This window comes from Hordeum vulgare, chromosome 3H (assembly GCF_904849725.1).
Source record: "Hordeum vulgare subsp. vulgare chromosome 3H, MorexV3_pseudomolecules_assembly, whole genome shotgun sequence".
NCBI classification, from domain to species: Eukaryota; Viridiplantae; Streptophyta; class Magnoliopsida; order Poales; family Poaceae; genus Hordeum; species Hordeum vulgare.
Window position 1 is genome coordinate 35,184,187 of NC_058520.1, and position 10,094 is coordinate 35,194,280.

Below are 10,094 nucleotides of genomic sequence, written 5' to 3' on the forward strand. Positions count from 1 at the left end.
GGGCTGACAAAAGCTCATTTATAGTCTACTATACAGAACGAAGACAGATAGTAAAGTCCTACATACAACACAATTAACAGAATAATCATTATAAAATTAGTTCAGTTATGTATTCACCTTAAAGAGACATTCCAAAACCAGCAAAAATTCATGCACTAATTATCCCTCCTCGGTGTCCTTCTAGGTGCATGGCATAGCCACAAGTGATGAACAAAACAATGTATTCCTGGAGCAACGAAAAAATTCACAAAAAACGGTACATTTCCCATAAGAACAAAAAAAATGTATGTCTTTAGCTCCTTACACACTGCAGTAAAAACTCGGAAGCAGCAGCATTGTTACCATTGTCGACAACTCGCAAACACTATAGTACACGAACACCATAATATGCCATGATGCAGCACCTCTTGAAAGTGCAAATAGGATTTTTTTTTATAGCAGGAAAACATACTTAAATAATTACATGTGCAATATAGTACGGAGAATTCCCCAAACAAAATTCAGTGTTTGTGCAGATCAACTAAGTAGAAGATACTAATTGGCCCACATAAAGTAAAAAGTATGTATGGTACATGCATGCTAAGAATCAAATTTGTCACCAGCCAAAGAAGCTTTAGAATTTTTGTAGTGGTAAAATTCAGTAGAAACCACCAGCCAGTGATGCTTTGGAATTTTTGTGGTGGTAAATTCAGTAAAAAGCGCGGAGCAGTTCACCGTGATAGATCTCATCCCCGTGGTTGTGGTGGTCGTTGCACGTAATCGCCGGTGCAGTCGGTCGTAAAGATGGTGCCGGCGACATCATGATGGTCCAAGCCTAGATCAATATATAGGGACATAAAAAGGATGCTTAGTTGTTGTTGACATATTAACAAACAGATGGAGGGCACGAAATAGCAATATCAAAGACTACAACACATGTGTATTTCTGTTAAGCTTTCTCCGCACTAAACTTGACATCACAGGAACATTTTATCATAAAAGGTATTGGATTTGCATACTGATGATACACTAAAAATTATAGCAATATCTTGTGTTTTGATGATATGAGAAAAAGGCAGAAGCTCCTAAGAGGAGGAGCAGCATGCACTGCACAGAGAGAAGCTGTTGCAGATGAGACAGAGAGGGTCAGAGAGAGGACCTCCGTGCGGTGCCGACCGCGTCCTCTTCGCGGGCACCACCGCTGCCTCCTACCAAGCTATGCGGCACGACGTCTACTCCGGTGTGGACGGCTTCCCCGTCATCCCGGGCTGCACCGTCGCTGATGGGCGCCTTCCCTAGGAATAGGTTGGGGGGGGGGGGGGGGGGGGGGGGGAGGACGTCGTGGCACTGCTCCATCTGCCGCCGCCGCTAGTGTGCTTCGGCGGGACTCAGACGTCGTGGTACGGCTCCATCTGCCGCCGTCTCCACTGTGCTTCGGCAGGACTGGAGATGGACAAGTGGATTATAATGGACAGCGGGCGGCAGTGGATGTATCGACGGGGAGGCGAATGACCTGCAGCTCTTTCCTCCTCTTTGGACTGGAAGAACGGAGAATGGGAAGGAGCAAGAGATTGGCGGCGCGCAGGTCGAGCCCCATGGAGATCTTGCTAAATTTTTTTAAATATTGCATTTTTTTATTCTTTTTGAAAAATAATGCACCAAATTCAAAAATTCCAAAAATATACCTGCCTCGGTTACCTTGTAGCTGACTGGAGGTTGTCGGCGTTGCTGCGGCCGACAGGAGGCTGTCGGCCTCGCCAAAGCCGACACGGGGCTCTCGGCCACGTGGAAGCCGATCAGTGGCCGGCCACTGCCACTCGGCCTTGGGGAAGCCGATAGGCCATTCGGCCTAGCCGTGGCCGAGTAGTGGCCACGAGCCAGCCCCAGCCCCTCCCCCCTCTCTCTTTGTCCTTTCTCTATTTCTTCTCCCTCCTTCTCCCATTCTACCTTATCTCCTTTCTCTATTTCTTCTCCTTATTTTTCCCCGCACACAAAAAATATTCCATTTCCATGTTTATGTAAGAAACTTATGTGTATTTTGAACGTCTCACTCGCGATGATATTTCATGTTGTGTAAGGAGGAGGGCATCCAAACTATCCGTCTCACTCGCGATGATATTTTATGTAAAAAACTTATGTGTATTTTGAACGTTAGCTATTTTGCCTACCCCATTTCCCGTCCATATTCCCCCAATCGGCCACGCCATTTTGTTCCCTCCTCCGTTGACGCAAATATTTTCACGTCTCCATTCCCGCCTAATTTTTCGCACCACCTTTCCCGCCAAATTTTGCCCGTTTCATTTCCCGCCAACTATTTACCCTCTTATTTCCCGCCTCATTTCCCTCCTCGTTTTCCCGCCATATTCCTGGTCATCTAAGTCTATAAAAGGAGGCATTGGACTGCCTTCCTCCAACATCCAGCCTCACTTGAGAACACCAGCACTGCCTTCCTTCCTCCATCATCCAGTGAATATGAGTTTGCTTTGCTCGGATCAGAGCATCAGGCCTAAGAAAATGCAGAGTGCGAGTTTGCCTCGGGGTGTGGAAGCAGTTCGATGTTGGTGCGGTGATCTCTACAAGGTGAAGGAGGTGACGGATTTTTCGGATTGGTTGGGCATGAAGTTTTTCATGTGCGCCAATTATGAATCTGATCCGCCCGAATCTATTTCTGCGTACCTCAGGCCTCCGGTATGCTCAAGTTATCCAGAGTAAATATGTTGGTGATATTATTGTTTACTTGATATTTATATATATATATATATATTGTAGTCTTCTCCTCCTCTCTGCATGTACTATCGTTGGATTGACACGGAAATGCAGGACTGGGCAGTGACCGAGATTCGTGAAAGAGGTCGTCGTGCATGGGCTAGCTTGGACTTGGAAGAGCGCCGCGCGAAGGCTGAAGCAGAGGAGAAAGCAGAGCAGAAGAAAGAGTGGGAAGATTACTGTGTGGAGCAGAGGGCTTTTATTGATGAGATGATAAGGAAGAACCAAGAAGAGAAACTTCGGTTGGAGGAGGTTTACAGACAGCGGGAACAGGCCCGTGAAGCTGAGAGGGAGAGAAAGAGAGAAAGGGCTCGTGCGGCCAAAGCAGCAGAAGAAGCCGGTGATGGAAAAGGGAAATATCCACGCTGGACTCAGTAGATTTATTTTAATTTCAGCAAGTTGTGTCAGCACGTTGTATCTTAATTTCAGCAAGTTGTATTTTAATTCCGGCAAGGTCTATCTTAGTTTGTCTGTAATCTGAAGTTATTGGTAGTATATGTGTTATCCATGAAGAATCAACTGAGCATTTTTGTTCCCGCCTTGCTTTCCCGCCATTTTGTTCCCGCCTTGCTTTCCCGCTATTTTGTTCCCGCCTCGCTTTCCCGCCATTTATTTCCCGCTCTTCGGCACCTATAAAACCCTCTCCACAGCAAGGTTGGTAAGGAGTGTGCTCAAAATGTCCCATTATCCTTTCGATCGTAGTTTTCACAGTGGTATGTCGGAGTGTCTTCTACGCTTGGCTAGCAATTTCAAGATAGACAATAGAATAGTTTCATGGGACGAACTCATCAGTAGTGACACACTACTGAATGAGGTTTCTCATGCATTATCTAGGAAGGGGTGGCCTGCAAGGACATATGAGGATATTCGGAAGGAACTTCTGCGGTTGAATGAAAGATGGAAGAAGAAAGGCCAGCACATACGCGGTGGAGGTGGAGTAAAACATCCCTTTTTATGGATTGACGATAGCGAGGACGAAGACGATATCTTCATGCCGAGTAGCAAGGACAAGAGGGCAGCATAAACGAGTGCCAAGAGTACCGCTTCGTCGAAGGGCCAGAGCTTCATCATCGAAGGATGACGACGACTTTATGTAGTTCTTGTATGAACTCTGCATCTTAATGTATCTTATTTTATGTATCTTATTTCATGTATTTTATTTTATTTATCTCAGGCCTCCATCGGTCCACTAAGCAAGTGAGCAAAGAAGAGTCAATGCTGAGGTGCCGCGAAGTCTCAGTGGCCTCAACTAGACGTGCGAACGGTAAAAGCCCGGCCCCATTTGAGTGTGCATATCTACCAATCATAAAATTTATGTTACTTACAATGCATATTTAATACAATGATTAAAGTTTAAAATAAAAAAAAATTTACCTTTCAACCCACAGCGGATGTATACTCCAGTCCACCTTAGAAGTACGAGTGACTAGTGGTACGAGCTTCTGCTCAGTTAATAGCAAATCACGATGCTTACTATCAAGGTCCGGATTAAGAAGATACATTCCCTCCATTCCTATACAATACAAAACGTAGTGCAACACATAGTATAAAATTAAAACGCAGCGAGAGTACAAACTTAAAACATAGTGCTCGTACAAACTTAAAACATAGTGATAGTACAAACTTAAAACATAGTTCTAGTCCAAAATTAAAACATAATGATAGTACAAATTTTAAACTCTTCCTCCTCCTCTTGCCCTCCCTCTTCCTCCTCTTCTTCCTCGGCTGCCTCGTCCACGCCTAGTGCCCCTTGCAGTGACGAAGGTGGGACAATCAGGATCCCTATGCCCAAATTCATTACATAGAATGCATTGCACGGTGCGCCCGCCGGCCTCAGATTCATCCATGTCATTCCGGATGCGCTGACTCTGCCGCCTCCCTCTACTTGTACGCATATGCGCAGGATGTGGAATGTATCGCCTTTGAGCAGGCTCAACAGTGTTGAAGTTACCCATTGATCGGAAACCCATCAACTCACTTGTCCAGGTATTGAGGACAGCCTCTTTCAGAAAATACGAGACAGAAAAGGGATTGCGTCAAGACCTATGAGCCCGCAAGCAGCAAGTACATGCGAGCAAGGTAGGTGAAGCAACTTTGGTTTGTTGCATGTGCATTCGCACGTTGGCCACAATTCATTTCCAATTTTCACCTCGTGTGTTCTCATCTCATTTGCACATCCGAATTTGTTGTTAGCTAAGCGAACCTCGAACCTTCGCTCTAGATTTCCAATGGCCACAACACTGTGAGACCGGGCTTTCTTCATCTTTTCATCCATGTACTTCATAACCCTTTCACAGTAACGTGTGTTCGGATTGTTTGTCATATGCTCCGCAACAATTTGACGTCTTTCCCCGAAATACTTCACTGTGCCATAGAAAATGCCCTCAACGATCGCTGTAAGTGGCAAAGCTCTGTTTCCTCTTAGGACAAAATTATATGTTTCAGCCAGGTTGGTAGTCATGACACCGTACCGGGCTCCATGTGTGTCATGCAAGAGAGACCACCTCTCCAATGGCTCATGCTCTATCCACTGATCGAAGGTTTTAATCATCCTCGCTAGCCTTCTCCTTGTACCAGGAGGGTCAAATCTTGGCAAGTCACAAAGCCCAACCGGATCTTCCTCCACGGTAGCAGCTCCAGTTGCTAATTGTGCAGCTACTGCTTCAACATGTTGTTGGAAATATGCCCTAGAGGCAATAATAAATTAGTTATTATTATATTTCTTTGTTCATGATAATCGTTTATTGTCCATGCTATAATTGTATTGATTGGAAACACAGTGCATGTGTGGATACATAGACAAAACACTGTCCCTAGTAAGCCTCTAGTTGACTAGCTTGTTGATCAAAGATGGTCAAGGTTTCCTGGTCATAGGCAAGTGTTGTTACTTGATAACGGGATCACATCATTAGGAGAATCATGTGATGGACTAGACCCAAACTAATAGACGTATCATGTTGATCGTGTCATTTTGTTGCTACTGTTTTCTGCGTGTCAAGTATTTGTTCCTATGACCATGAGATCATATAACTCACTGACACCGGAGGAATGCTTTGTGTGTATCAAACGTCGCAACGTAACTGGGTGACTATAAAGATGCTCTACAGGTATCTCCGAAGGTGTTCATTGAGTTAGTATGAATCGAGACTGGGATTTGTCACTCCGTGTGACGGAGAGGTATCTCGGGGCCCACTCGGTAATACAACATCACACACAAGCCTTGCAAGCAATGTGACTTAGTGTAAGTTGCGGGATCTTGTATTACGGAACGAGTAAAGAGACTTGCCGGTAAACGAGATTGAAATAGGTATGCGGATACTGACGATCGAATCTCGGGCAAGTAACATACCGAAGGACAAAGGGAATGACATACGGGATTATATGAATCCTTGGCACTGAGGTTCAAATGATAAGATCTTCGTAGAATATGTAGGATCCAATATGGGCATCCAGGTCCCGCTATTGGATATTGACCGAGGAGTCACTCGGGCCATGTCTACATAGTTCTCGAACCCGCAGGGTCTGCACACTTAAGGTTCGACGTTGTTTTATGCGTATTTGAGTTATATGGTTAGTTACCGAATGTTGTTCGGAGTCCCGGATGAGATCACGGACGTCACGAGGGTTTCTGGAATGGTCCGCGGTATTGTTGGATTGAAGCGGCTTGGACCGACATTACTCGTACGCTTACGAGAGACTGGTTTCATCGCTACGAGTAACCCCCTTGCTCAAAGATGACTGGCAAGTGTCGGTTTCTCCAACTTTAGTTGAATCGGATTTGACCAAGGAGGTCCTTGTATAAGGTTAAATAACAATTCATATATCTCCGTTGTGGTGTTTGCGTAAGTAAGATGCGATCCTACTAGATACCCATGGTCACCACGTAAAACATGCAACAACAAAATTAGAGGACGTCTGACTTGTTTTTGCAGGGTATGCTTGTGATGTGATATGGCCAACGATGTGATGTGATATATTGGATGTATGAGATGATCATGTTGTAATAGATAATATCGACTTGCACGTCGATGGTACGGCAACCGGCAGGAGCCATAGGGTTGTCTTTAAACTAACGTTTGTGCTTGCAGATGCATTTACTATTTTGCTAGGATGTAGATTTAGTAGTAATAGCATGAGTAGCACGACAACCCCGATGGCGTCACGTTGATGGAGATCATGGTGTGGCGCCGGTGACAAGAAGATCATGCCGGTGCTTTGGTGATGGAGATCAAGGAGCACGTGATGATGGCCATATCATGTCACTTATGAATTGCATGTGATGTTAATCCTTTTATGCACCTTATTTTGCTTAGAACGACGGTAGCATTATGAGGTGATCTCTCACTAAAATTTCAAGACGAAATTGTGTTCTCCCCGACTGTGCACCGTTGCGGCAGTTCTTCGTTTCGAGACACCACGTGATGATCGGGTGTGATAGACTCAACGTTCACATACAACGGGTGCAAAACAGTTGCACACGTGGAACACTCGGGTTAAGCTTGACGAGCCTAGCATGTGCAGACATGGCCTCGGAACACATGAGACCGAAAGGTCGAGCATGAATCGTATAGTTGATATGATTAGCATAGAGATGCTTACCACTGAAACTATTCTCGACTCACGTGATGATCGGACTTGAGATAGTGGATTTGGATCATGTACCACTCAAATGACTAGAGAGATGTACTTTTTGAGTGGGAGTTCTTAAGTAATATAATTAATTGAACTAATTGTCATGAACATAGTCTAATGGTCTTTGCGAATTACGATGTAGCTTGCGCTATAGCTCTACTGTTTTTATATGTTCCTAGAGAAAATTTAGTTGAAAGTTGATAGTAGCAAACTTTGCAGAGGATTGTCCTCGTTGCTGCGCAGAAGGCTTATGTCCTTAATGTACCACTCGGTGTGCTGCACCTCGAGCGTCGTCTGTGGATGCTTTGAACATCCGACATACACGTTTCTGATGACTACACGGTAGTTCAGTGCAAAATACTTAATGGCTTAGAAGCAAGGCGCCGAAGACGTTTTGAAACGTCACGGAACATAAGTGATGTTCTAAAGAGATGAAATTGTGATTTCATGCTTGTGCCCTTGTTAAAGAGGTACGAGACCTCCGAAAAGATTCTTTGTCCACAAAGTAAAGGAGAAAAGCTCAATCGTTGAGCGTGTGCTCAGATTGTCTGAGTACGACAATCGCTTGAATCAAATGGGAGTTAATCTTCCAGATGAGATAGTGATGGTTCTCCAAAGTCACTGCCACCAAGCTGTGAGAGCGTCGTGATGAACTATAACATATCAAGGATAGATACAATGATCCTTGAGCGATTCGCGATGTTTGACACTGCGAAAGTAGAAATCAAGAATGAGCATCAATAGTTGATGGTTAGTAAAACCACTAAGTTTCAAGAAAGGCAAGGGCTAGAAGGGATACTTCGTGAAACGGCAAAACAGTTGCTGCACCAATGAAGAGACCCAAGATTAAACCCAAACCCGAGACTAAGTGCTTCTGTAATGAGGGGAACAGTCACTGAGGCGGAGCAACTCTAGATACTTGGTAGATAAGAAGGCTGGCAAAAGTCGAAAGAAGTATATTTGATATACATGATGTTGATGTGTACTTTACTAGTACTCCTAGTAGCACGAGGGTATTGGATACCGGTTCGGTTGCTAAGTGATTAGTAACACGAAATGAAAGCTACGGCATAAACGGAGACTAGCTAAAGGCGAGGTGACGATACGTGTTGGAAGTGTTTCCAAGGTTGATATGATCAAACGTCGCACACTCCATCTACCATCGGGAGTGGTGTCAAACCTAAATAATTGCTATTTGGTACTTGCGTTAAGCATGAACATGATTGGATCGTGTTTATTGCAATATGATTATTCATTTAAAGAGAATAATGGTTACTCTATTTGCTTGAATAAATCACCTTCAATGGTTTATCGAATCTCGATCGTAGTGTTACACATGTTCATAAAATTGGTGCCAAAAGATACGAGGTAATGATGATAGTACCACTTACTTGTGGCACTGCCGCTTGAGTCATGTTGGTGTAAATTGCATGAAGAGGCTCCATGCTGATGGATCTTTATACTCACTTGATTTTGAATCACTAGTGACATGCAAATCATACCACATGATCAAGGCCTTGTTTTCATTGAGGTGAAACAATATAGTAACTTGTTGGAAGTGATACATTTTGATGTATGCAGTCCAATGGGTGCTGAGGCACGCAGTAGATATCATTATGTTCTTACTTCAATGCCGATTTGAGCAGATACAAGAGTATTTACTTAATGAATCACAAGTCTGAAATATTGAAAGGTTCAAATCTGTTTCAGGAGTGAAGTTCGTCGTAACAAGAGGATAAACCGTCTACGATATGATCATAGAAATGAATATCTGAGTTACGAGTTTTGGTACGCAGTTAAGACAATGTGGAAATTGTTTCGCAGTTCATGCCACCTAGAACATCATAGTGTGATGATGTGTCTGAACGTCATAGCCACGCACTATTTGGTATGGTGCATGCTATGATGACTCTTATCGAATTACCACTATCGTTTATGGGTTATGCATTAGAGACAACCGCATTCACTTTAAATAGGGCACCGCGTATTTCCGTTGAGATGACATAGTATAGACTGAGGTTTAGAGAAATCTAAACTGTCGTTTCTTGAAAGTTTGGGGCTTCGACACTTATGTGAAAAAGTTTCAGTCGAATAAGCTCAAACCCAAAGCGGATAAATGCATCTTCATAGGATATCCAAAACAGTTGGGTACATCTCCTATCTTAGATCCGAAAGCAAAGTGTTTGTTTCTAGAAACGGATCCTTTCTCGAGGAAAGGTTTCTCTCGAAAGAATTGCGTGGGAGGGTGGTAGAACTTGATGAGGTTATTGAACCATCACTTCAACCAGTGTGTAGCAGGGCGCATGAAGTTGTTCCTGTGGCGACTACACCAATTGAAGTGAAAGCTGATGATGGTGATCATCGAGCATCAAATCAAGTTACTACAAATCTCGTAGGTTGACAAGGTCACGTACTACTGCAGAGTGGTACGGTAACCCTGTCTTGGAGGTCATGTTGTTGAGCAACAATGAACCTACGAGTTATGGAGAAAGCAATGGTGGGCCCGGATTCCGACAAATGGCTGGAGGCCATGAAATCCGAGAGAGGATCCATGTATGAAAACAAAGTGTAGACTTTGGAAGAACTACTTGATGGTCATAGGACTATTGAGTAAAGATGGATCTTTAAAAGGAAGACAGACGATGATGGTGATAATTCACTATTAAGAAAAGCTCGACTTGTCGCAAAGATGTTTCCGACAAGATCAAACAGTTGAC

At 43.9% G+C, this 10,094-nt stretch overlaps 1 long non-coding RNA gene across 1 annotated transcript; it reads right to left on the bottom strand.

The window, feature by feature from the left end:
* LOC123439441 lies at nt 1-1,291 on the bottom strand. Its single transcript, XR_006630096.1, has 2 exons — nt 1,139-1,291; nt 1-814 (listed from the first exon to the last, which is right to left on the bottom strand). It is a non-coding gene; the product is annotated as an uncharacterized LOC123439441 (long non-coding RNA).
* Nucleotides 1,292-10,094: the final 8,803 nt, after the last annotated feature.